The sequence below is a fragment of the Phoca vitulina genome, unplaced genomic scaffold (assembly GCF_004348235.1).
Source record: "Phoca vitulina isolate PV1807 unplaced genomic scaffold, GSC_HSeal_1.0 scaffold30, whole genome shotgun sequence".
In the NCBI taxonomy this organism is placed as follows: domain Eukaryota; kingdom Metazoa; phylum Chordata; class Mammalia; order Carnivora; family Phocidae; genus Phoca; species Phoca vitulina.
This window is the reverse complement of record NW_022589733.1, coordinates 23,523,943-23,549,645: the sequence shown is the minus strand read 5'-3', so window position 1 is coordinate 23,549,645 and position 25,703 is coordinate 23,523,943. Positions and strand designations below refer to the sequence as shown.

The 25,703-nt window shown below is 50.4% G+C and overlaps 1 protein-coding gene across 1 annotated transcript in view; it reads right to left on the bottom strand.

The window, feature by feature from the left end:
• The window catches only part of ST3GAL2 (ST3 beta-galactoside alpha-2,3-sialyltransferase 2), a 48,103-nt gene extending 25,487 nt beyond the window's left edge, over positions 1 to 22,616 (bottom strand). Inside the window, exon 1 of the mRNA XM_032424282.1 lies at positions 22,357 to 22,616. The gene's annotated coding sequence lies outside the window, so the exon portion shown is untranslated. The remainder of the gene's footprint in view (positions 1 to 22,356) is intronic.
• Positions 22,617 to 25,703: the final 3,087 nt, after the last annotated feature.

Below are 25,703 nucleotides of genomic sequence, written 5' to 3'. Positions count from 1 at the left end.
ACCCCCTCCCCTCTAGAACCCTCAGTTTGTTTTTCAGAGTCCATTGTCTCTCATGGTTCTTCTCCCCCTCCGATTTCCCCCCCTTCATTCTTCCCCTGCTGCTACATTCTTCTTCTTCTTTTTTTCTTTCTTAACATATATTGCATTATTTGTTTCAGAGGTACAGATCTGAGATTCAACAGTCTTGCACAATTCACAGCGCTTACCAGAACACATACCCTCCCCAGTGTCCATCACCCAGTCACCCCATCCCTCCCACCCCACCCCCCACTCCAGCAACCCTCAGTTTGTTTCCTGAGATTAAGAATTCCTCATATCAGTGAGGTCATATGATACATGTCTTTCTCTGTTTGACTTATTTCGCTCGGCATAATACCCTCCAGTTCCATCCACGTCGTTGCAAATGGCAAGATCTTATTCCTTTTGATTCCCTACTTCATTCTAACCTTATTCTTCCCTGACACTGGTCAACAATTTGTTTTCCTTTTTTTTTTCTTTAATTAAAAAACAAATCAGACACTGGATTTTTGTGTGTTTTGCCATCTGTGGCAGGCCCTGCTGATTGCCTATCAGCAGCTACTTCCCTTTTTTTCTTGCCAACAGAATCCTGATTTTGCTCAGGCAACAAAGGAGCCAGTCCCAGGAGAGGAGGTGAGCCTGCTGGTGCAAGCCAACCACAGTAAGCCTGCTCCCTTTCATCTGGAATTGGTCTAAGCATGGACCAGCTAGGGCCAATGAGACAGAAGGAGACGTCTATAGGGGCTTTCTTGGAAAGAGTCTCCTTCCTGAAAAAGAGGCACGTTCAAAAGCTTCCTTTTGGCTAGCATCTCCTTGCCTTCCTGCTCGGGATGTTATGGGGAAATGATAAATGCCTGGAGCTGCAACAGTCATCTCAAAACCATGAGGAGAGAGATCTTACACCCTGAGGATGGCAGAGCAGGAAGATGGAATGATCCAGGGACCACTGCCCCAACCCTGGAATTCCCTACCTCCATATTTCTCAATATAAATGAATTAACTATTTTTTTTAAAGAGTTTAAGTCACTGTGTATTATTCTGTTACTTATAGCAGAAAGCATCCTGACATACTGTCCTATAGTTAATTAAACTTACCAACATTATGTGTCAGTTTCTGTGCTTATGATGGTGCTAGCAACCTACTTCTTTCCCTGGGCTTTTCTTCTTAATGAAGCATACTTTTAGTAGATCTTTTAGCAAAAGTCTGTAGGGGATAAAACTGCTTTAGTAAGTCCAGAAATATCTTTATTTCACCTCATTCTTGATAGTGGGTGGAGAGTTCTAGCTTCCCTAAGATACCCGTCTATCATCTTCCGGCGTCTATCGTTGATGAGATGTACATCAGTCTCATCGTCATTCCTCTGAATTCTTGTTTTCTCTGGTAGTTTTTAATATTTTCTCTTTATTCTTGCCTGCTATTTCACTATATTATGCCTAGATATCTCTTTATTGTTTGGTATTTATGCTATTTCTTCAGTTCTGGAATTCTCAGCCATTCTCTCTTCAAATATTAATTCTTTGCCGTTTTCTTGAGTCGTATCTGGAAATCCTCTTAGATGCATGCTAAAGCCTCTCAATCTGTCCTCCACGTCCATGCTGCCTTCTGGATGGAGTCCTCAATGTCAGCTTCCAATTCATGGATTCTGTGTGTCCAGGATAGAGTTCTATCTATTGTTTCAAATTTGAATGACACTATTTTTCACTGCCAGAATTTTTAGTACTTTTCATACTGACATTTTCCCGTTTCTTTTTCCTTTCATAACTTCACTTTCTTTCTTTCTTTCTTTTTTTTTTAAAGTAGGCTCCACACCCAGCATGGGGCTTGAACTCACGACCCTGAGATCAGGAGTCACATGTTCTGCTGACTGAGCCAGCCAGGCACCTTGGACTTCATATTTCTTTATCTCTCTGAAGGTCCTTAACCTATTTATTTTAAAGACACTTTCTAATTACTCTGTTATTTTCATTTCTTCTGGGGTAAATTTTTCTTTGATTTTTATTGGTTCTTTTTTCTCGTTAGTTTTCCTCGCATGTTTCTAAACTTTAGTGTATAAATTCATCTTCTCTCTCTTTTTTTTTTTTCATCTTCTCTCCTATATTTTACTTTTGCCTCCCGGTCTAGGGGTTTTCACCTTTGTCTCCCACCCCCGCAGGTCCTCTGGCTCTCCCAGGCTAGAATCAAATCTTAGAGCAGTGACTCAGCTTAGGTCCAGGATGTGAGGTTCTTTCTCTCTAGATAAGCATCTTTATAATAAGTTGTAGCCCCAGGATAGGGTTGGAAGCAACTTTTTTCAGCCTACTTTCCCAGCCACTGGGTTCAAGCAGTGTACAAACTCTAATCCCATGCTTCATGTGGAGAACTTTATAGCTCTGTCGCTCCAGATTTCCAGCTGCTTCTTCCTGCTTCCAGACTCAGAGACCAGCAGCTTCAGCCTTGCTCTCCTCTTTGTGTTCCTGCTCCATTTCTCATTACAGGGATGTTTGTCGTTTCATGTGTGGGGAAGGAGGGGGAGTGTATGACTATGTTTTTAGAATTTTATCTTTTTGTGTATTACTGCTATGTGTTTAGATATAAATTTACAGTGCCATCTTGACTGGATGAGTTGGATTAAACCATCTGTACCAAGGAACTGGGGATCCCTGCCAATATCAGTCTCCTGGGAAGGCATATCAAACCATCTCTAACAAGATTCACAGAACTCCAGCCAGCACTCTGAAGGAAGCAGACTGAGATAGCCGGGGGTAAGCTAATCAAGAGTCCCAATCAAAACTATTCTCCCATCCCCACCCCATTTTCATTCCAGTCTACCGTGGGTGTAGGGATGGGGTGGGTAGACATGCAAATAGGATCTTTCAGATGTGGTCTGACCAGGCTTTCACAGGGGAAGGCCACCCAAGCTGTCAGCTTCTCTTTCATACCACTTGACCACTCTGCAGTCTTTTTTCTGGGCAGGGAAAAATGCATATTGGCTGTAAGGACACCCCTGATGAAAGGCCCATCTGACTGAGTTCTCAGCCTTCAGTTTCAATTACATCATAAGAGCAGTGGATTGGGGCACCTGGCTGGCTCAGTTGGAAGAGCAGGCAACTCTTGATCTCGGGGTCATGAGTTTGAGCCCCATGTTGGGTGTAGGAATTACTTAAACAAACAAACAAATAAACAAATGGAGGAGGAGTTGGAGGAGAGTAGTGGATTCAGGAGCCAAATTCTAGTCTAGGCTGTCACCAGGCAGCAAGCACTTTCTCTTTTCATTTGTTTTCCTGAACAACCAGAAGAAAGCAATCCTACCTTCACCCTCTTCTTCACTGACTATCTCCTGTTTGGTCCTGCTGACACCACTTTGACTTCTAAGTCACTGCACTCTACTTTCTTGACTTGGACACTTCCTTGTTTCTTTCAGCTTGTAATGCATCCCGAAGGTTCTGCCCTCAGCCCCTTTACTTCTTTGCCCCATCCACTTCCAAATTCATTGCTACCCTTCTACTCTGGGTTTTATTTTTATTTTTTTAAAGATTTTATTTATTTATTTGTTTATTTGTTTGTCAGAGATAGTGCACATAAGCAGGGGGAGCGGCAGGCAGAGGGAGAAGCAGGCTCCCTGCTGAGCAAGGAGCCCAATGCGGGACTGGATCCCAGGACCCTGGGATCACGACCTGAGCGGAAGGCAGACGCTTAACTGACTGAGCCACCCAAGCGTCCCATACCCTGAGTTTTAGACCCACATTCTCAACAGCCTCTTTAGCATGCCCATATGGCACTTCAGACTTAACAAACTCATCATCCTCCTGCATCTGAAAGCATATGAAATGGGGTGCCCATAAGGACCAAGGTCAGGCTCTTTAGCATAGCATTCAGAGACCCCCAAACTAGGCCACCTCCTAAGCTTCATCTCTCACTATACCCTATCCTCTAGGGGTTATGAACTAGTTTGGATCACAGGCCAAATCTGGGCCATATTTATTAAGATCTTATACAGAGCCTAAAAAAGACACGTACATGTTCATCTCCTTCACTCAAAATATAAACTCTGGTTGGGCATGTTATTTAATTCATCATTTCTGTATCACTGTGGGACCTAGCACTGGCCTACATATAACAGGCATCAAAAAATACTTGTCCAGCTGAGTATCATCTCCATATATAACCCCAGGATTAGAAGAATGACAGGAAGTCATGGTAATGAAGAAATGCTTTGAAATCATTTTATAAATCATTATATAAGGATGCAGATGAAGTGATAATTATATTCTGCCTCCACTCTTCCACTTCTGACTTTATACAAGTGAAAGCTTTCTCCAATTTCTTGTGGACTACCAAGAAACATGTGGCCTCAGGTACAAACCAGATTTAACAAGTCAGAGGCAGTGGGAAAGGTGTGTGTGTAAACAGTCAAAGTGCCCCACTCTTAAATTTCTGTCAGCAGAGACACACCAGGGCTGCTAAAATGGAACTCTCTCTTCAGTCATTCCCCTAGGCACTGCAGACTGTAATTCTTTCCAGCCAGGTCTTGGGAGATCTCCCATCTGTTCACCCCAGCTCAAAGCCCCTTTCCAGTCAAGGCTCCCAGAAGAAGAAAGCACCCAGAAAAAATTGGACTCATCCTGGCATCACCACTTGTCAGTGATTAACCATTTAACCTCTCCGATCTGCGTCCTTATCTGTAAAATGGGAATACCATCCATCTCTGTAAGGGTTTCTATAAGGATGAAAGGCATAAAGCTTCTAGATCAATGCTTGTGTGCCTGGGTTGGGTAGGTTTAGGGTCACAGTTCGGTCAGCCCCCAGTTTGGGCAACTCTTCCAGGCTGGAGCCCCATGACCTTGGACAGGCATCATGAGGATAGCCTCCAATGCACAGCCCCAGCTCCGACTCCTCAGCACTCCCATCCTCACTCCAGCCTCTCCCGGGCCAGCACCACCAGGGTCTTGCTTGAGAGCTTCCTTTCCTGGCTAATCACAGGTACTGCCCCTTCCCCCCAGCCTGGCAAGCAGCCGCTCCCAGGGAGGTGGGGTGGACATGTAGACCTGAGGTCTCATAGTCAGCTCTGCCCTGGCTGACCCTTACCCCAGGCTGCGCAGAGAGGAGTGCTAGGTCTATCCTGTGGCAGAGCTTATGTGTCACAGGGCCTGTCACATCCTTCCTGACTGCCACTTCACTAGAGCATATAGAACACAGGCCTGCCCTGAGCTGGTTTTAAACAGCTCCCCGAGGCCCAACCATAGTTGTCTATGGGCTCTCTAGCCACAGATGGCAGCAAGATTCTAGAAAAGACAAAGTTAATAAGGAGTTTCTCCATAGGGCTGAAAACCTCAGACATTAAGAGAGGCAGGAGACAGGTGGAAGACCCTGAAGGCAGGAGATTAGACAATAAATCTAAGTTTCTTTGGGGACTTTTAGAGGAAGCAGGAGTGGGATGAAGGAATGGTGGCCCAGGGCAAGACAGAGAGGAGTCTGGAAAGCTGGGAGCTTAGATCTTACTGCCCAACTCTGCCGCCCTGGGACAATTAAACTTTACCGTCCCACCTCCCAGGGACAGGGGACTACGGTGCCTATAGTCTGCTCTGATTTTCTTTAGAGATAACGTTCAAAGTGCCAGGTGGTTTGGCTATTCATCACTGTTTATGGTTCAGATCTCAGTCATACCACAGATGTATACTGAAGAGCCGCAGAAAAGCTGCTGGGGCTTCCTTCTCCTTCTTTCTGCACTTGTCTCGATGTCTATGTTTTGAATCTCAAGAGAAAAGAGGATGCATTCGTTCAACAAATACTTACCACCACCAAGAAGTGGCAGACCCCATGGAAAGGACCCCAGTCCTCTCCATCCTTGGAAGGCTGCATCACTGCCACTTAGCAAAACCCTTCTTTCTACGCCTTGTGGATCTTGCTCCATCAAAGAGCAGAGAATGGAGTTCATCTGTTTTGAGGCCTCTCCCAGCCCCTCCAGACTGCCTGCCACCCAGGGCTTCTTCATTCTGCCATCCAGGCTTCCCCTAGGAGGGCTGCCCTACCAAGGGTATGCCATGGGGCAGATGACCTCAGAGACCGGCATTCCAAGTCCCAACTATAGGCCTCGCTCTCTAAAAAGGTGGGATCTAGTGATGTGTTTCCATGGCCTATCCCAGAGGCCTTTGGAGGAGCATATCAGAGCAATACCCACCAGCCAGAGCACTGGTGGAGGACAGAGCTGAGGGTACCAAGAAGGAAGAGATGAGTGAAGCCTCACCTTACAGCCCGCCTTAGGGAAAAAGATCATGCTCTGCATCAAACTCATTTTTTTTTTAAGATTTTATTTACTTATTTGACAGAGAGAGAGAGAGCGAGAGCAGGAACACAAGCAGAGGGAGTGGGAGAGGGAGGAGGCTTCCTGCGGAGCAGGGTGCCGGATGCGGGGCTAGATCCCAGGACCCTGGGATCATGACCTGAGCTGAAGGCAGACGTTTAACGACTGAGCCACCCAGGCGCCCCTCTTTTTTTTTTTTTTTTTTTTTGAGATTTTATTTATTTATTTGACAGAAAGAGATATTAAAGAGAGAGGGAACACAAGCAGGGGGAGTGGGAGAGGGAGAAGCAGGCTCCCGCCAAGCAGGGAGCCTGATGTGGGGCTCAATCCTGGGACTCTGGGATCATGACCCAAGCTGAAGGCAGACGCTTAATGACTGAGCCACCCAGGCGCCCCTACATCAAACTCATTCTTACCAAAGGGATCCCTCCTTGCTCTTTTCGGAAACATGGATTAATCCAATCCTCCTCAACACTGGCTCCCTGCAAATACACACACTCCCTCTACCCTGCGGTGGGGGGAGTGGGTCTAAGAGAAGGTTTAGAAGAGAGTCTTCTTGCACTCCATCCCCCTCACCAGGGGGAGTGAAAGGGAAGAAAAGTAAGTGGTTTCTCCAGGTAACTTTCAACCCTCTTCTCTCCAACCCTGCACCCACGTGGCAGGGAATCAGCCAGTGAAAACATGACCCACCATACCCGAACAGGTTCCTGGAACAATTCTAGGCAGGAACCAGCAGACTGAGAAGGAAGCTCCAGGGGCTGGGGGCAAAGGGCAAATGCGCTCCCAAAGGAATGTGATTCACACAAAATGGTGGAGAGGAGCAGGGCATTCCCTCCCTAAATTCCAACCAGCACTCTTTCTCCCAGCCCTTGGAGAGCAAAACCAGAATTCCCGACAGCTTTCTGGCTACTTCTGCCCTCTCTTTGGGGAAAGGAACAGGACTGGTGTTTCTGCTTTCTGCCATTGCTCTTTCTTGCCCCTTTCCAAGCCTGGACCATGGCAAGGGGCTCTGGACGGGGTTCACCCACCCCTCTACCTGCACGCACATGAAAGTTGGCCACCTGCAAGAAGGCTGAGGCCTAACTAGACCCCAGGAGGGGATGATGAAGAAGGGATGAGCTAGGGCACATACAAGTCTTGGCAATGCACACCTAGGGAAGGGAGAAGCTATTCTTCTAGAAGCTTCCAGGCCACAGTCGCTGTGGCTCAAAACTCCAGCTAGGCCTTGGCCCAGGCCGAGTTAAAGGACTTTTCTTAAAACTCTAGCATCTATCCCCACATCCTCTGTGAGAGGATAGGGGAGAGAATGCCAGGGAAGAGGTCCTAACCCAACTGCCAGCACTGTGAACCTGCAAGAAAGAGGTCCAGGAATCAGGGCGACTGACTGCTTCACTGGCAAGAAAGGCTGTGGGACGGGTCTGTGCAGTCATTGCATACGCATGACCCAACAGGATTCCAGGCCCTCAGCGAACCAGACGAAGACACCAGTTCTTCCTGCGTGGCATAATGAGACGGGCTTAGCCTAAAGCTCCAACACAGAGGACAAGCTCTGACCTTAAGAATGCTGACAGAGCTTCTGGGCCGCGCGAATCCAGAAGTGATGCTCTCTCGGAGTGCACCAGCTCTGGTTCCAGAATTCTCCTCTCTCCCAGCCCCGGGGCCGGAAGTCAGGAGCAGCACCCTCACTTGGCGAGGGCTGGTACTATGCGTGAAGGTACAGGAGAGAGAGGCTCTCTGTCATCAGCCCCAGTAATGTGCCACACCTCTTCCACTGGGCTGGTACAAACCGGTGGCTTAGCTTTTTGGTCCTCGTGGCCTAGCCGAGCCACCCGGGTGGAATGTCTGCCAGGGCCTCTGGGACCAGGCAATACCATGAACGGAACAGTCCGGGCTGCGGTCTTGGAGGCCCACTCTGCACAGGGCAAATTTCTCTAAAGGGCTCCACCCATAGCAGGGTGCGGACAGCAGGCTGTAACTGATGACAACCTCCCTTTTTCTATCCATCCTGCCCCCACATTTCCTTGTGAGGTGGTGGTTCTTTTGATTTTTTTGTGTCTTCATCTGAACGTTTGGTATGAAATGGGAGCGTGCATACCGGCAGGCAGCAGCGCGGAGCGTGGAGACCCGGCTCCTGCGGCCCGCTCATGCGCCAGGCAGGACACGGAGGCCGTGCTGCAGGCTGGAGATGCAGCTTTGTGGCCAGGCTCTTATCTACTTCCTCCATCAAGACTAGATGACTTCAAGGGGGTTTTTTTTTTGTTTTTTTTTTTTTTGAACACAAGACAGTCTTTCCCCCCATCCACCCCCAAAACTCCCATCGAACGGGCCCACTTCTTATCAGCTTCTATTCTTGTAGCCCAGCAGGAGGAAGGAACCAGGTGGGGAGACTTGTACAGTTCCTGACAAGATGCGATGTTGGAGAACCAGCAGCCCTTCAATGGCAGCTGTGGGCTAAGCTGGTGCATGAGCACCGTGTCAAGAGATGTGTCCTATTACAAGGCTTATTTAGAGTAAGGTATAGTTATGTAGGTGCCAATCCTCTGGTCCCCTGGGACCCAGGGACAGAGCCAGTGAGCCCTGGGTAGAGAGGAGGGTAGGCCAGGCACTTGATCAGGAGGTAGTCCAGCTTTCTTGGAGAGGATTCATGGTAGTTGGGTTCTAGGGGTTGCCTTACACAGGGAGACAGGTCAGCGCCAGGAGGCTGGAGACTCTGGTAGAAGGGCATGCAGAGGTACGCCGGCGTGGAGGTAGGTATCTCCAGCGGTGGAGTACTCTGAAAACCCTGAAAACAAACCTCTCGACTGCACTTTATGAGCCAGGTTGCTTTTATTCTCTATCTTTAGCTTTGTTTTGTTCTTCCTTTATATTTAGTAATGTTATTTGGAAAGGTCAGCCTATGGCAGCTACGCTAATGGAAACCCAAAGAAGTTGTTTGCAGCCATGCTTGGACAAGAGATTAAAGGGAAATGATGTCCTCACTCTCCCCTCGGAGTGGAAGTAGAGAAAAGTGGAGTAAAAGGATGGAGGAGCCCAGAGTCAGGCCCCTTGCTTGGTCACTGTGTCCTCTGGATGTTGCCTTTCCAACAGAGACCTTGGATGTTCCAGTTAGAGGTTCTGAGTCCATGCTCAGCCTGGTGCCTTCAGTAACTTCCAGCACCAACCCCGCATGTGGCTTTGGGAAGCACCCCCACCCTGTCCCCCCGATTTTCCCCATGTTACTCCAGGAGGCAGAGAGCAAGTGGCCAGTAAACTGGAGAGCCCAGCTCTGGGCTGGGTCATGTCCAACCCTTGCTTTCATTTCTCCCTTGCTCTGGCTGAGCAGTCTTCCTCTTTATTGAGGAGTTGATAATATGCTGTGACTGACTCAGGCAGGGCCCCTGAGATAAAGACCATCCTCCAGATTGCTAGGTAATGCACTTCACCACCTCTGCAAAGTGGCAATATCAGCTGCTATGAGAAGGGGCCAAGGGGGCCTTCCCCTTGCACTGCCTCTGACCCCTCCCTCCCAGGTGAGGGGTGTCATGGGTGTGGGAGCAAGGAGCCCTCCGCAGTCCTATTCTCAAGAAGTGACTCATCCCTCTGGATCTGGCTAAGATGATATCCATCATGACACGCATTACTGTTGTCAGCTTTGGGGGGATGTGGAAGGGAGGAATACACAGACCAAAGTCCGTTACAACGGTCCCCAAGGAGCAGTCTCTGTTGTCTGGCTTACTATGTCTTTTGTGGTCGCATAGGAATGCGCTTGTTTGGGACTGGGGCTATGCAGGGGTGAGCTGGGGGCTATGAAAAGAGGGGCCCAGGGCCTGCTTTCACAAGCCTTTTGCCTTCCCTGGTGAGACTGGGGCATCCCCACCCTAACATGTGCCTATGAGTTAACATTTTACAGTGAACTCTGGACTAAACCCAGAGTACCTCAATTCCAGAACTGGCTGTGTTGTTGGACAGTTGTGTCTTTGGGTAGATCATACCTCTCTGGGCCCCAGGTCCTCTATCTGTAAAATGAACATGATCGTGCCTGCCCCACTTGCCTCACACAGTCCCTGCCAGGATGAAATAAGCGATGACTGTAAGCTGCACTATGGACCCGCGGCAGCATGGCAGTTCAGCCTCGCGGAGAGCAGAGAGTAGACACTGTGGCTAAGCCAAGGGAACACGGAGGTCTGAGCCAGGCTGGGTGAACACTTAGAACACGGCCCCAGACAGAAACAGACAGACCAGGGGGCCTCCGGGAGATGAGCATGAGGGGCAGACAGAGCACACCGGCCAGTTTGGGCTAGCAGACAGTTTGGGAGAGAAGAACTAACTGGCTGTCAGCAAGTATCTGAAGGGCAAGAGGAAAGATGTATGAGAAGATGGTCAGAACGAAAGAGGAATTCTGTCCCAAACTCCGAACAGCGCCACCTCACTCTCTTAGCACTGAGGACTTGGTGAGAATTGCCCTCAAGCTCCTAGGACCTCCGGCATTTTGTTAATCTATCGTTCATGCTTTCAAATACCCAAAGCCCCTCATGGGGACAGCCTTCCCTTTCTTGATCAGAGGCCATGCAAGGCAAGAAGTCTGTGTCAGATTGAACTTGAAGCCTCCTCTTTCTGAGTCGGAGGCTTGAAGCCCAGAGCTCTTTCTTTTCTTTTCCACTTTTTCCCCCAAGATTGTATTTATTTATTTGCCAAAGAGAGAGAGAGAGAGAGCAAAAGCAGGCGGAGCGGCAGGCAGAGGGAGCAGCAGGCTCCTCGCTGAGCAAGGAGCCCAATGTGGGACTGGATTCCAGGACCCTGGGATCATGACCTGAGCCGAAGGCAGACGCTTAACCGACTGAGCCACCCAGGCATGCCATCGAAGCCCAGAGCTCTTTCTACAATACCTCATTCCTGGCTCTGCCAAGCTGGGTCTAATCTCTGTTCCCTCACAAATTGGAGGCAATGGGAAAGGAAGTCAAAATTGTGCTGTTTCTCTACCTGTACCTGAAACTGGCACCGTTGTCCTGGGTATCCTCTTCCAAGGGAGAGGACAGAGGGGCACAACTCTCCCCAAAAGGAAACAACCCAACCTAATCCAGAAAGTACAACAGCCTCAGAGCTACATCCTTATCCAGGCTCCACCAGGAAACAATACAGAGGAGGGTGAGCATTGGGGAAGCCAAGAGGACAAAGGCAGCACCAGGGCAGAAGCCTGCCAGAGTTGAGCCCAGTTGTTTACTAGGACCAGTTTGAAGCCACAGTGGGTGTCTCCCCCATCTCAGACAGACCCCTGCATAACACTATCCACCATGCAGATCGCCCTGGGCCACCACAAAGAAGGGACCCTTTGCCATAACCTGCCTGTGTCATCTCTACGACCTGCAGCCCAAGGGATGAATCACTCCTTGCGGATGGGCAGCTAAAGGGGCTAGAAAGCACCTAAAAAAAAAAAACAACCCACTTCACACTGGAAGTGTGAACCCCGCCCACATCAGATGACCTGGGTTCTCTTCTCAGTGCTTCTACCTTCTGATTTGAGGACAGTGGGCAAATTTCTCAACTTCTACTTCCTGATCTGTAAATAGAATGACTCAATGATTCTAAGTTCCATCCTACATTTCAGCAGTTAGCTTGTAACAAGGTAAATTAAATAATGGCAAGAAATCCTTATCAGTTTGTCTACAGTGGCGTTTCTGATATGTAAGTCAGGCCACAGAACTACTGCAAGATCTCCCGGAGTGCAAGTACACACCGTGCACAGCCTGCTGCCTGTTTTCCTTTGGGGAGCCACCTCTCTTCAAATTTCCATTTCTGTGCCATGTCACCCTCAGTCACAGTACTGGGTCTAGGGTTGGGTCCTGCCGGTAGGCCACTGGGGACTACCATGTGGGAAGTGAGAGTGGCATCACCACGGAGAAGGGCAGAGTGAGAGGGATGTGGTTTGAGTCCCTGATCTTCCTGGCATGCAGCCAGCCATACACTTAGGTATGAGTCAACGGATTCCCTTTTACCAATGGGCTCTTCAGGTTGGATTTTTAGCCTTTATAATTGAGTAAGTCCAACTGATAGAATCTTGCACACATGCATAGCCAGCTTCCATTTCATTTAAAGGAATTTTTTAAAAGCCACAACAAACTGAAGGTTGCCAGGGTGGAGGGGAATGGGGTAACTGGGGGATGGGCATTAAGGATGGCAGTTGATGCAATGAGCACTGGGTGTTCTTTGCAACTGATGAATCATGAAATTATACCCCTGAAACTTATAATACAATATGTTAACTAAATTGAATTTAAATTAAAAAAAAATTTTTTTAAGCCACTTACTATATAACTTGCCATCTGACATAGAATGACTGCCCTGAACCTGTCCCTAAAATCCCCATCCTTGATAGGTCAACCCAGCTTAGAAGCCACAAAAACAGAAGTGGTCCTGGGATTCCCAGCAGTGGTCCAGTTCTGGCCAGGACCCAAGTCCTTCTCCAGCCAGGGACTCTGCCCAGATTTGCAGACGGTGAGGGAGGCTCTGATATGCATAGTCTTCCTGGGTGGTCTGGGGTCAGCACTGTCTACTGCCAGAGTCCCTCAACCACAGGGAAGACTCAGCAGGGGAGGGTATTGTGCTTTTTGCTGCCTGGCCAGGATCCTGAACCAACTGAATCAGCCAGGGAAAGAGAATATGACCCTGACCATGGGATACAAGGGGAATTCAGGACCCTAGATTCCATTCCTTGTCTGGCAATAGATTTTGAGGGATCCCCTTCCAAACCTGTTTCTCAATCTGTTAAGAGTCACATCTGGTGTTTCAAATGATGCCAGACATCACCCTGAATCCCAAACCCATCTATTCCATTCATTTCTGGATGCTACCCCTTGATGACATACTTTAGAGGACCCCAAAAAACCTCAAAACTCAACCTGCCCCAAACCAAACTCATGCATGCTCTAAGCTCCTAAACCTCTCCTCTTTCTGTATTCCTATTTTCTGAAAAAGGGACATCATCCATCCAACCCTGACACCTGAAGGCCATCTATGACCCCCTCCTTCCTCCAACCTCCCTCGGCCAACCTAGTACCAAGTCCACCTAATTTTTATCACCTAGATCTCTCGTCTTTCTACTTTTCTCTGTGTCTATCACCATCACACTATCCAAGATCTGTCATCTTTCACCTACAGTAGCCTCCGGACTGCTAAAGCCCCAGACCTACCAGAGACCTTTCCAATGCCTTCTCCACAGGGAGGCCAAAGTGATCTTTGCAAATGCAAATCCCATCAGATCCCATCAGACCCCCATCTCTGAATCCTCCCAGCAAAATGGCCAAACCTCCCAATGCTCTGGGGCAAAGGAAGGACTCCCCAAATGCCTCCTGGTCCCAGACCTGGGTGGGTGGGTGGGTGGGTGGCAAGGTAATCCTGAGACCAGAATGGATCAGGCAGGTCTGGGAGTCACTGTTTAGCCCAGAGCACTGACCCCAACCTGGGGTCGCTTGCCACCCTGCGGTCAGGCTCAGAATTGGCATGGTCTTGCCAGGACTGACCCCTCCCCCAGTGCAGGCCTCATCTGACCACAGATGGGAACAGGAACTGGCGGCCAGGCAGGGGAAACCCAGCTGGGCTGAAGCCAGGGACTGTGTATTTCAGGAAGGAGAGGAGATAGACCAAGAGCAGTGCCACAATAGACTGTCAGTATCTGGGGAGCTGGCTGAGAGAAGGCAGCTGTCGAGAGTATAAAACTCAAGGAGTCTATCTCTTCCCTCTTATCAGACTGACCCTTGGCGGCCTCACAGCCAGGGGAGAACAAACAGTCATTAACAACCCCTCCCATACTTCCAGCATGCACAATCCTTCTGTGACCAGCACAGTCCTGCAGGAAAGCCTGTGCCTTCCTGCACCAGAGTGGGTCTTGGGGCCCATTTCTCAGCCAGACCCCTCCATCCTGCCCCTCCTTCTTTGGCAATTATCCAACACACGTTATGCTCTGTCCAAACCGGTCTCCCCAAGGTCCCTAGTCATACCCTGCCCTTTCAGATGAGGCCTTTGATCCTGCTGAGTGTGGCCTTTTCCTCACCACCCTCCTTCTCGCTCTACTATGAAGTCTTTCCCTACCCCCTTCTAGGTGTGTTCTCAACTCCTGGCAGACTTGCCCTGGATCCGTGCCACTGATACGCCCCCTCCTGTGATCAGCCTGTGATCTCATCTCCCACCCTGGCTTTGGGGGGGGGAGAAAAAAACAAAACAAAACAAAACCTGGCTAGAGTAGAGCCCGGGGCATAAGCAGGTGGAGGGAACTGGGAACAGAAAGAAACAGGAACCCTATAAACAGTCACCCTGGGGCCTAACCGGTGGCCAGTGTAGGAAGGGAGGAATGTGATGAGAGACCGGATGGGTTTTTCTGCCTGAACTCTGGACAGAATCAGAGCAAAGATTAGGAGGAGGGAAGCATGAGGACAATGGGAGGCTGGGGGGGGGGACGACACAGATCTCCTGGCTACAAGAGACCAAATTCTCCAGAGACACCCGAGCAAGCTGGCTGCTATTTAATGCATCTAAGCAGGTTAGAAGAAAGGTCAGACCGATTCCCATAAACGTCAAGACCACATAGTGGCATCCTGGGCCCCCAGCACCACTGCCTCATTCAGGACATGGTGTTCCTCTGTTGGGTCTACCAGATGGCTTAGGAGCAAGTCCCTGAGAAGGCCTTCCAACTCGATATTGCTGGAGGAGGACTCTGAGGCCTAGAAAGAGGCAGGGATTTGCCCTGAGTCACAGAGCATCAAACCCCTGTGGGTAGCGAGGGCAGCAAGGACCCCGTATGCATACAGCCAGACTGGGCCCTGGGCTGTGAAGTCATCGAGGGGGCCCCCTCACCAAATAATCTGCTTCCCCTTTTAGAAAAGCCAAATAGCCTTGCCCTGAGGCCCTGGGGTCCTCAGCCCCCAGGCCTCCACCTTGGCCTGTGCTGCAACCTGTTTTGCACAGCGGAAAGAGCAGGGTAGGCCCACAGACCCCAGATGGGTAGGAATTACTAGGACAGGTGGCTCGGGTGGAAAACGACACCCTTCAAAATACCTCACCCAGGTCTGAAGGGACGTGAGGTAGGTATCTTCTTGTTATGCATAGAAAATGCCACTTGAGAGATTAAAACTCCCATTCATCCTACAAGTTTGCCCACGGCTGCTTTAAGGTCAAGCGTGAATTACTCCTCAGGCACTGAGAAAATTCTTCCATCAAACAGCTGCCACTTTGGCCTTTGGCTGAACCTTCTTGATGTAAACTGTTTACCCGGCTCCCCATTTCACAGCATCTTCCTGTCTAAGGAAGACGTGGACTCCGCTCCAATGGAAGAGCCTGAACAGGGTCCCCATCCCTCTCCTCGCCCCCTTCATTCTCTCCTATGGTACCTAGGGTCTCTTGCTAAGTGATGCCGGAGGCCTCAGGAAGCCAGAGGCTGAAAAGGCAGTTGTGGGTCTGGGGACACACCAAGCCCTCCGGGACAGGACAGAACAGAGAGAAGGCCAACCCCTGGAAACTCCCTCACAGCCTGGCAACCCCAGACTTGTATGGCTCCCTAGAGAACCCAAGAAAGAGAGGAACCAGGAGGGGGTGCTCAGGGGCTCTCTCCCTTCCCCTGCTTTGCCCATACAGCCCCATTCCCTTAGGCTGTTTTACTGGCACAGCCGAAGGACTCAGCACAGGCCCACGGAGACTTTCATTTCCTCCTGCCTCTGGTTCTAGTTCACCATCAGCATCAAAGGATTGGTATTTTGTCTTTAACTGAACTTGGGTGGGAATGAGGATTGGAGGGAACTCCACTTACAAGAAGGGGAGATTCAAAGTTCTACTAATGTCCCTTTCAACCCAAGGAAAGCCTGAAAAGAAGGAAGGAGGGAGTGGGGGTGAGGTTGTGGGGGTGATAGGAGTGAGAAGGGGACATCTCCACCCCATCCCCCTGTCCCCTCACCTGCACCTCTTCCTACAGCCACCTCTGATCTTCCCCTCTTCACTACCCCTCTGAATTCCCTTTAGCCATACAAATAAATAACTTGTTGATTTTTCCTCACCAGAGCAGCTCCCCCTAGACCAATTAGCTATTTGCATTTGTTGCTGATTTTCTTCTTCAGAAGGCTACTGATCTGCCGAGGCTGGGAGGTTCTTGCCTACTCGTGGTGCTAGGACTTGACAGCTGAAGGATTCCAGAAAGGGCAGAGCAGGACCAGGACTGCTCTCTGGGGTCCTCAGGTCATGCCACAACAGCTCAGGGTCCCCTGCTCTCTCTCAAGCCCTGCAATGCTGCTCTTTTGGGAGCAGGAAGGGCCTCGCCCCCCAACCACACAGAAGTGGAGCTACTTTCGGTGTCCCTCTGGTATGTTTCCTACCCTGATCCTATGGAGGAAGAGAAGGAGAGAAAAGAGACCCTAATGGGCAAAGATGATAACCCAGGAAGAGATGAAAAACAGAGGACTATGGGACAGAGAACAAAGCCCCTCAGGGCCGCAGACTCACAGGCTCTGGCTCCCTTCCCACCTCAGCAGCCAGTAAATTGCTTACCCTCCCTGGGCTTCCTCACTTGCAGAGTCACATGCCCCTGAAGGAAGAAGCTGGGTTGAGGATGTTTTTAACATTCAATATCAAAACCATTTTTTTGTTTTAATATTACTATACACAAATAAAAATTTAGCACTGATATCAAAATTAAAATTACATTTCTCTCAAAATGTCTCTTTTCCTTGGTTCACCTTATTAGACATGGTACTATGCACTGCATTTATAGATGGCAAATGACCACATATATTTCAATGCCAATAGCTGGGACTGAGGGAAACAGTCCTCTTCACTCCAGGAAGATGACTGTCTTTCTGAGAATCTGTGGGGATCAAGTATCCTCGGGCACAGCTCCTCCCACCCTGGCCCCAGAGAGGACCCTGATCCCTCCCTCCCATTCCTGTAAGAAAAAATTTCCCCAGTTCTCAGCTAGCAAGTTGGGGTGGCCCGAAGCCCAGCCTATACTCTGGAGCCTTAGAAGGAGATCTGTAATGGCAACATGAAGTCTCCACTGACAATATGTTGTAATTACAATAATGATTTATAAATCAGCACCAAGAAGTACTCTAGAATGGCTGGTTAGGGACACACGCAGGCATGCCTGGTGAGCACAACAAAACTGGAGGAAAAGCCTGCTCTCCCCAGATAGCAAGTTCAGACCCTCTCCTTCTGAAATGTCACTTGGAGATGTCTGTCCTAATAGTTAGCAAGGACTTATTCTTAAAAAGCGTTCTGAGCAGAAAGGGAGGAAAACCCGAAAACCCAGGTCCCCAAGAGGTGAGCCAGGCCTGCTAGTTGATAAGGGCTCAGCTTTGCAGAACACAGGGTAGGGAAGCTGGGGCATGCGAACGGAGAGTAGGGAAGGGGAAGGAAGGAGAAGTCCACCCCAGGCTCATGGGTGGAGAGAGAAGAGATGCAGGCGTGCTCAGCCTCAGCCACAAAGCCCCAGCTACTTTCAGGATGTGCAGGGCTCCTGTGGCTTTGGGGCCCCACCTCCTCAGGGCTGAGGCCCCAAACCTCAGGAAGAGTGGAGTCAGGAGTAATGATCTCACCAAGGCTCCGGATGTGCCGTCAGCATCCTGTGTACAGCTCCTCCAAAGCAAGGGCGCATCACCTTCTCCGGCTAACTCTTCCTCTTCCTGACTTCCCCATGTCAGCTAAAGGGACCAACCTCGTCACCCATCACCTCATCACTGAAATGTCAAACCCCAGCCAAAAAGTGTCTGTTCTGCAAGATGATAGCTACTTTCGCAATCTCTCTAGAATCAGTCTCTTCTTTTCCATTTCTACTGCCAAATTCCAGCTTTCACTATGTCTCACCTGGACCCTATCTACCTAGTTTTCCGTTTCCTTCCTCCCTTCTTTTCTTGTCCCCTTACGACCAGCTATATATATCCTGCCGCCAGTCTGCCCCTTGCCTGCTCAGGAACTTGTCAGAACGAAGTGCTCCATCTGCCACCTGCCAATTCAAGTCGTCAAGTGGCTTTCTGGACTGATCTCTTGCAGTGTCCATTTCCTCTTCTTCTGGGGATTGTAATTTTTCAATACAGTCTGGGGGGATTGCCTACCATGCCACCAGCCCTCCCTGCTAGGCTGGGTCAACCAGACATCTCCGCCTTGGGATGTGCACCCCAAGCTGTGGTGACAAAATTACTGAGCATGGCTGCAACAGATTTATCCTGGCGACAGTGGTACCTTGAAGTCGGCTGGCCTTTGCTTCCTTCTGTACCCACTCTGAGACCCTGGAGGGGACATGGGCGTTGAGTCATCTCTCCGATTCTGGGAGTTCCCACAATCTTCTAAGGAAGTCCTTTCCTGCCAAACTCAGCCACGCTGTTGCTTGTAACCAAAGAGGATTTTCTTAGTACTTTTTGACATACATTTCCTATGTTCCAGCCAAAAGGGAAAACTCCCTAAAAGTGCCACGATGGTCTCCCTCAGCACCCGTTGGCAACTCTCCAGTCCACAGGCACTACTGAAGCTCTGCATGCCCCTCTTCTGAACCCTCTATGGGGATGGCTTCTGCTTCCTTTAAACCAACAAGCCCCTAGCTGCCCCTTCTACCTTCTTCCACTTTAGACACTGGGGTACCTGCCTTCGCCCCCTCCTAGAGGACAGTGACTTGGTCATTATCTCCTCCACAACACCCAGCAACCCAGCATAGTTTCAGGTTCGGTAAAATTCACCAGGCTCTGGGGGCAGACAACCCAAGGGACAATTACAGGTTTACCGGGCAAAACAGTTGGCGAGTGACAAAGAATGTGGAGTGTGCCATCAGAAAGACTGGAGTCTGAATTCCAGATACTCCACTTACTAGCTGCTGAGTTTGGGCAAGTCTCGTAAGTTTTGTAAGTCTCAGTACTTCATCGATGAGGTAGTGACAATAATGCCAATCTCGCAGTGTGAGGGCATCTAGCATGGTGCCTGGTGAGCAGTGAGCACACGGGTAACACCAGCCATGAGTCCAGCTATTAGTAGCTGGTTTAACAGATGCTCTATCGGAGGGCTGGAATCAGGAGTCCTAGGGCTTGCTGTGTAACCCCACCTGGATCTGGATCTGTTGTATAAACCTACTGAAAAACAACAGGTAGAAAATGCTTCACAAAGTAAAAGCACAATGGAAGTGATTCCTCCCACTTTTCTAAATTTCAGAGATTCCCAGGCATCCTGGCCAGAGCACGGCCATGGCAGGACTTCACCTTGCAAATACTCCAGCCTGCTCAGTCTGAGAGACAGAGTCAGGGCAAATGATGGTGTGGTTCCGCATCTGCTTCCCCCTGTCCATACAGCCATCCCTTTTCCAAAGCCTTAGTTCCTAAACGTCCTGCTTTCATGGGGCCTTCCTTCAAATAACCATGGGGTACTGTCTGCTATGTGGTTACAGGGGGGCTGGGAGCTCGGCACCGCAAGTCACCCCTACCATTAACCTCGTCAACACTGGGCAGCATGAGAATGAAAGGCAAAGGCCGATCCAGTGCAGCTGCCAAAACAAGCCTGGGTTGTGGAGCAAGGCAGAAGCCCCTCTTAAGACTTTTATCTGCCTAGATTAATCTCCCAATCCACTGTTAGAACCCAAACCAGTGGTTTTCAAAAGGTTCTGAGGATCTGAGCAGAAATGCAAATTCCAGGCCCCACCCAGACTGACTGAATCAGAAAAGTCTGGGAGTGGGGCCCAGCAATCTGTGCCTTAAACAGCTCTCGAGGGGATTCTGATGCCTGCTCAAGTATGAGGAACTTTGTCTTTAGCCTTTAATAGCATGACCCTCTGCCTTAACTCAAACATTTGCTGAACACTGTGCACCAAGGACCGAGCCAGATGATGCTTTCCAGAAATGAGGACACATTTGAAGAACTTCTGCAGTCTAATGGGGGCCCAAATCAAGTACACAAATACACTAGGCAGAGTGTGGCATAAAAGAAGTTTTATAAAGGAATCACTTTCCACCCCTCTCCCCAGACTCTAACCCTCAGACCTTCTCTTGCCATGACTGGGGAAAAGAGAACATCAGTTCTGGAAACCCACCCCCAATGCTGCTATTTTGGACTCCTCAACCGCAGGTTGCTTTCTCAAGAGGAGTGATCCTCACCCAGAGGCATGTCTCAGGTCCAGAGCCTTGACATGTGGGGATATGCTCCCACGAGGCCACACCCAGTGGTTCTTAGGGACTTGGAAATTGGCCCTATCGGGAGTTTGGCCTCAGAAAGTTCCTAGAGGGCCATGAACATGCCACAGCACATCACAACAATGCATTCCTGGGCAGGGTCACTCCCACAGGCCCCTGGCAAGCTTGCACACGAGTGTGCAGATACAGATATAAACCCACAGACAGCTGGCCCCCTGGCCTCCCTTCCTCTAATCTCAAGTTACAAGGTTAAAGGCATCCTATTCACAGCCAAGGGGGAGGGATCAAAGAGGGGATGCTGAAGCACTGAGCCATCTGGTTCAGATCAAGATTGCTCATTCAGGACCCCAGCAAACGCCCAGAGCCTCTTGAGCCTTCCTGATGGCTCACAGACTTCCCTCCCTCCCCCAAATTCCCACAGGGAAACCGAGGACTGGGCTGGAAATGGATGACCCAAAGGCAAATTTGCCAAAGGAAGACTAGAAAACAAAAACCTGAATTAGGCAAGTCTGTGCCACCTCTCTGAGCCCTGGTTCCCTCTTCCCTTCAGATCCTGAACAGCACGACTAAACTCGAGATCACCGCCTACAGACACTGTGCCTTCCTCCACAAAGCGCTCAGGGCACCTAGCAGGCATCCTTCCTCGACCCAGCAACCCCTTCCAAAGTTAGCAGCAGAATCAAGATAAGTTTTAGGGGTGTGGTCTCCCAGACTCCTCTTATGCCACCATCTCTACCAAGGAAGGAGGTTCCCTCCATTCTCAGAGGGACTTCAGACCTCACCAGGCATAATAAGAGGAAGGAATGACCAACCGGTGTCTAGACAATTGTCCCAAAGCAAGATAGGAGTGTGAGTTATAGGCTAGGAATGACTGTTTCCCAGAGGCCCCAGAGTGCCTTGAAGCCCCCTCGGAGGCTTTGGCTGGAAGAGGCTGCCACTCCTTTTCTGCCACTAGCACTTCTCTTCCTCCTTTCCCCCCAGTACCTTAGACTCTGTTCTTCAGTGCTTTACGCAGCTGTAAAGCAAGAGACAAGATGGGAGATGGATGCAGTTAGCAAGAAATAGAAATTGAAAGGCTAACTTGAGCAAAGAAGCAATGGGTGGGTGACTCTTTACAGGCAGAGAGGGCCAGAAGTGGGCTATGGGAAGGAGGAGGCAGTTAACAACAGAAGTGGGCTATGGGAAGAACGAGGCAGTTAACAGAAGTGATAGAAAGCTAAAGGGGAACCTAAAGTGAGCTCTGCCCAGAGCTGCAGCAGGGGGCTTGGGAAGTTTGGTCCAGTTACAGTGGAATGGCTGAAGGAAAAAAATGACTTCCATTCCAAGGCATGGGCTCAGACCAGCCCTCAAAGGACTGGGGCATGGCCTTGGCCAAGTTCCTGGTTTATGTCATGCCTCAGTTTCTCCAAAGTGGGAAGGAGGTCAAGCTGTTAGGTCTTATCAGAGAGGACTGGGCCATCGGGGGTGGACACGGGGCAGTGCCAAGTAGGGGAAAGAGGAGAGAGGTGCTGATGGTGCAAACACAGCCTGTGGCCAAGGGGAGCGGGGCAGGGGTCTCCAGATAGCTCAGAGGCCAAGAGCACGCAGGGGTTGGGGGTACGAACTAGCCAGTGGGCAGTAAGTCCAGACTGGGGCAGGGAGCGCTTCCCAAAGCTGGGGCTGGGGGTTGCCACCAAGGAGTGGAACAGTCGCGCCTCAAGGGCTGGGAGCGGCTTGAGGTGCAGAAGCAGAAGGCGGGGATGGAGATTGAGGCCAAGACAGGCGGACCCCCGCCCCCATGAGGGAACCCAGAGCCCCGACCCTGGGGAAGTTGCCGGGGTGGACCGGGCCGGTCTGGGCCGCTGGGCCGAGCCAGCCGCCGGCGCGGAAGGGGTTCAGGCAGCAAGGGGCCCGGGGCGCCCCGCATCCCGCCCGCCCTCATCCCGCCCGCGCACCTCAGTCAGCGCCGGGCGCCGCGCGGGCCATGCTCGCCGCTCCTGCCGCCGCCTCCGCCCGTGCAGAAAGCTGCCGCCGCTGGCGGCGACCGGACCCGTTAGCTCCGCGGCTCCCTCGTCCGCCCGCAGCAGGCCAGTCCCGCCCTTGCCGGCTCTGCCCTCGGGGAGCGAGCTACCGCCGCCGCCGCCTCAGCCCGGCCCCTCCCCCCACCCCAGCCCGGCTAGAAGGAAAGGGTGGGGGAAGGGGGCGGCTGCCCCCTCCCCATTCACATCCTCTCCGTCTCTCCCCACCCTCCTCCACCCGCAACCGCGCGGGCATGCTGGGATATGGAGTGCAGCCGGCGCTGGGCCGCTAGAGGTGCCCCACACCCAGGACTACAACTCCCGAAAGACAGCGCGCGCGCCCTAGGGATTATGGGCTTTGTAGTTCGTCCGGGGCCAGGGGGGGTCTACCGCGCAGGAGGTGGGGTCGGGGAGGGGGGGCGGATGGGAAATCTCCATTCCCAGAAGGCTGGGCTCCCGGCGTTTGAAACAGAGGATGTGGGGGTCTGCGGTGCCCCGGGCTCGGGTTGAATACCTGGATCCCCAGGGAGGTGCAAACTGTAGCCCAGGATGCCTCTCAGACGCGGCTGTGGCCAGCTGCGGCCGATCCCGGCTGAAGGGGAAGCCTCCGGGCCCCTAAACAGCGCCTCGAGTACAGTTCCCACTCGCGCTCCCAAAGAGCCATGACCTGAGACCAGCTTGGCCTCGTGCCCGGGCTCTGCAAGCGGGAGGAGCTGTGGTGGGGCCTTTGCGCTCAGGCGAGAGGAGAAGGGGCTCCAGGAGCTGCGTGGGCGTGGGGTTTTCCCCACCCGGGAAAAGGAAAACGAGTGACTGTGGGTTTCCCGCAGCACCTCGTTCCAGTCGCACTCTCTTTTGTCAGATGCTCTTAGCTCCCTCCCTACAGTTTAGGGTAAGGCGCACACGTTTAAAATAATTTTTTTCCATGTCTTCTCTTATCAGGGACCTTCCCCAACTTCCAAACCTAACTCAAACCCTTCGAGAAGCTCCGGGTCGACCGCACTTTCGCCCTCCAAGCTTCATCTCCTCTGGCAGCGCGGAAACCTGTAGGTCAGTGGTTCTCAAACTTTGGCGTGTATCAGATTCTGGAGAGCTTGCTCAAATAAAGCTGGCTCCCCACTCGCAGTTTCTGTTTCACTAACTCTAGAGTGTGCCTGGGAATTTGCATTTCTAACAGCATCCCAGGTGAGGCTGCTGGGTGCTGGTCTGGGGAACCACTTTGAGACCTGCTACTGTTGCTGTTTGTTTGCTAGAGTTCTGGCTTTGTCCTTCAAGGATAGGCCTGCTGTGGAATATTAGCTTCTGAAAAGCCTGGCGGTGTAAGGCAGGGTCCTAGCGTAGTTTAGCACAGGAGTGCTCTTTTTAATTGTAATGAATAAAACAAATCAGTTCATCCTGTAAAGAAAACTAGGGTGTGGGCCATCTGACTGAAAGGTGTTCCAGATCTTAGCCCTTGGTGTTTTCTCTAAAGCTGGGAAGGTTTTCTGGTGCTAACTGCCCCCCCTCCCCAGGCCTCCCCCAATAGGCCTCAACCTTGGCCTATAAAAACTACACTCCTCAACACAAAAGATTTCATTCATCCTCCTTCCTGCACAGTAAAGACTTAAACACAATAACATAGTTTCTAACAGCTCAAAGGCCACATCCCTGGGATGACCCTAGCTCTTCTGAAGTGTCGGCCAGATAAAGTTCAAGGCTGCCAAAAGGATTTATTGTTTGTTTTAGCCAACACCTGAAGATAGGTGACTACTCCAACTTACCCACTTACTACATAGGGCTTGCAACTGCGACTCCTTCCTCTGTCCCCTTGAGATGTATATGTATCTCCTGCAGCTCACGTGTGCCTTTCCCAAGGACCTGAAAGCCATTCCTTTGAAATTTAATCATCAGAAAGGATAAGGCCTCTGTCTCCCAGTTTCTGTGGGAGGATAGAATCCGAACTTCGATAATTGCCAGCTAACAGACACAGCTGGCCTAAGCATTTACACCGACCAATCCTTTGTCATTTTTCACTTCCCTGACTACCGCGTCCCTCTCACCTGCCTTCATACTCCCTCATTCTCTCTTTAAAATGCCCAGTCACCTCTACAAATTGAAATTGAATTCAGTTCACATTGGACCCTCTTCCTTATTGCAGTAGTATATTCCTGGTTAAAATCTGGCATTACCACTTTAGTGTCTAGCTTTGTTTATCTTTGACAAAGGTGGTGGGTACACTGAGTCCTCAGGGCCCATATTCTAGTCTTCCGCCCATCCACTGAGGGCCAAAAGGGTGTTATTCCTAGGTCCTTGGGCAAGTAGCCAAGTGGCCACCAGAGGCATTGGACCTTGACTAAGGTTACCTCTGGAATGCTTTTCTGTTTCTTTTGTCCCCATCACAGGCCAGTGGAGGCTAAGTAATCCACATGCAACCCCATGCTCTGCCCATAAAACCAGCTGCCAGGCCCTTCCTACAAGGGCTTAGCCTCTGCACCTGAGTCATGTGCAATGACAACATTCCCTCACATGCAGAAGGTACATGGAATTTTTGAGTTTACATCTATCTCCCAAATCTCTGTTGGCAGATGATGCAGGGAGAACTGAGATGTCCTTTCATGGGCAGGACAAAGAGACCCTCTCTCCAACAGAAACCTCTGCTCCAACAGAAACCCTCATCATCACCCTTACCACCTTCCAATTAGATGTCAGATTGGTTCACCCATTTCCCCTTGCTGGTTCTGCCCTGCCATCCCCTCCATCAATCCAAATTCTGCCTGACTGTCCGAAGTCTACCTTGAGTTTTCCTTCCTCCAGAAGGTTCTCCCCAACTGCCTCAGTGTAGCATTTGGATTTGAATCATTCATTGAAAAGCCTAGCTTTGCTGGTGAACTGTCCAGTGCAAGAGAGGAAGTGGAACAGGAATTTGGGAGTTGGAAGATGGCAGATGAGAGCACAGGGCTTTGGAGGCAGACAGCTACTAAGCAGCAAGGGGCAAAGAGGAGAGGGACGGGCTCCCTCGCACCTTGGGTTTCTGTCCAGGGGACAGAAGCTTAAATGGCAGCTCCCACCGCTAGTCCTGTGTGTGATCCACAGCAAGTTACACAGTTCTTTCATCTGTAAAATGGGAATAATAATAATAAAAGAGCTCATTTTTTAGGGTTGTTGTAAAGATTGAAAAAATACTATGATCTGAGATAGGAAGACTATCAAAAATAAATCAAGTTAATCTATAAGTTTAATGTGATTCCAGTACAAATACCAGCATGTTTTTTTGTTGTTGTTGTTGTTCATTTTTTTGTTCATTTTTT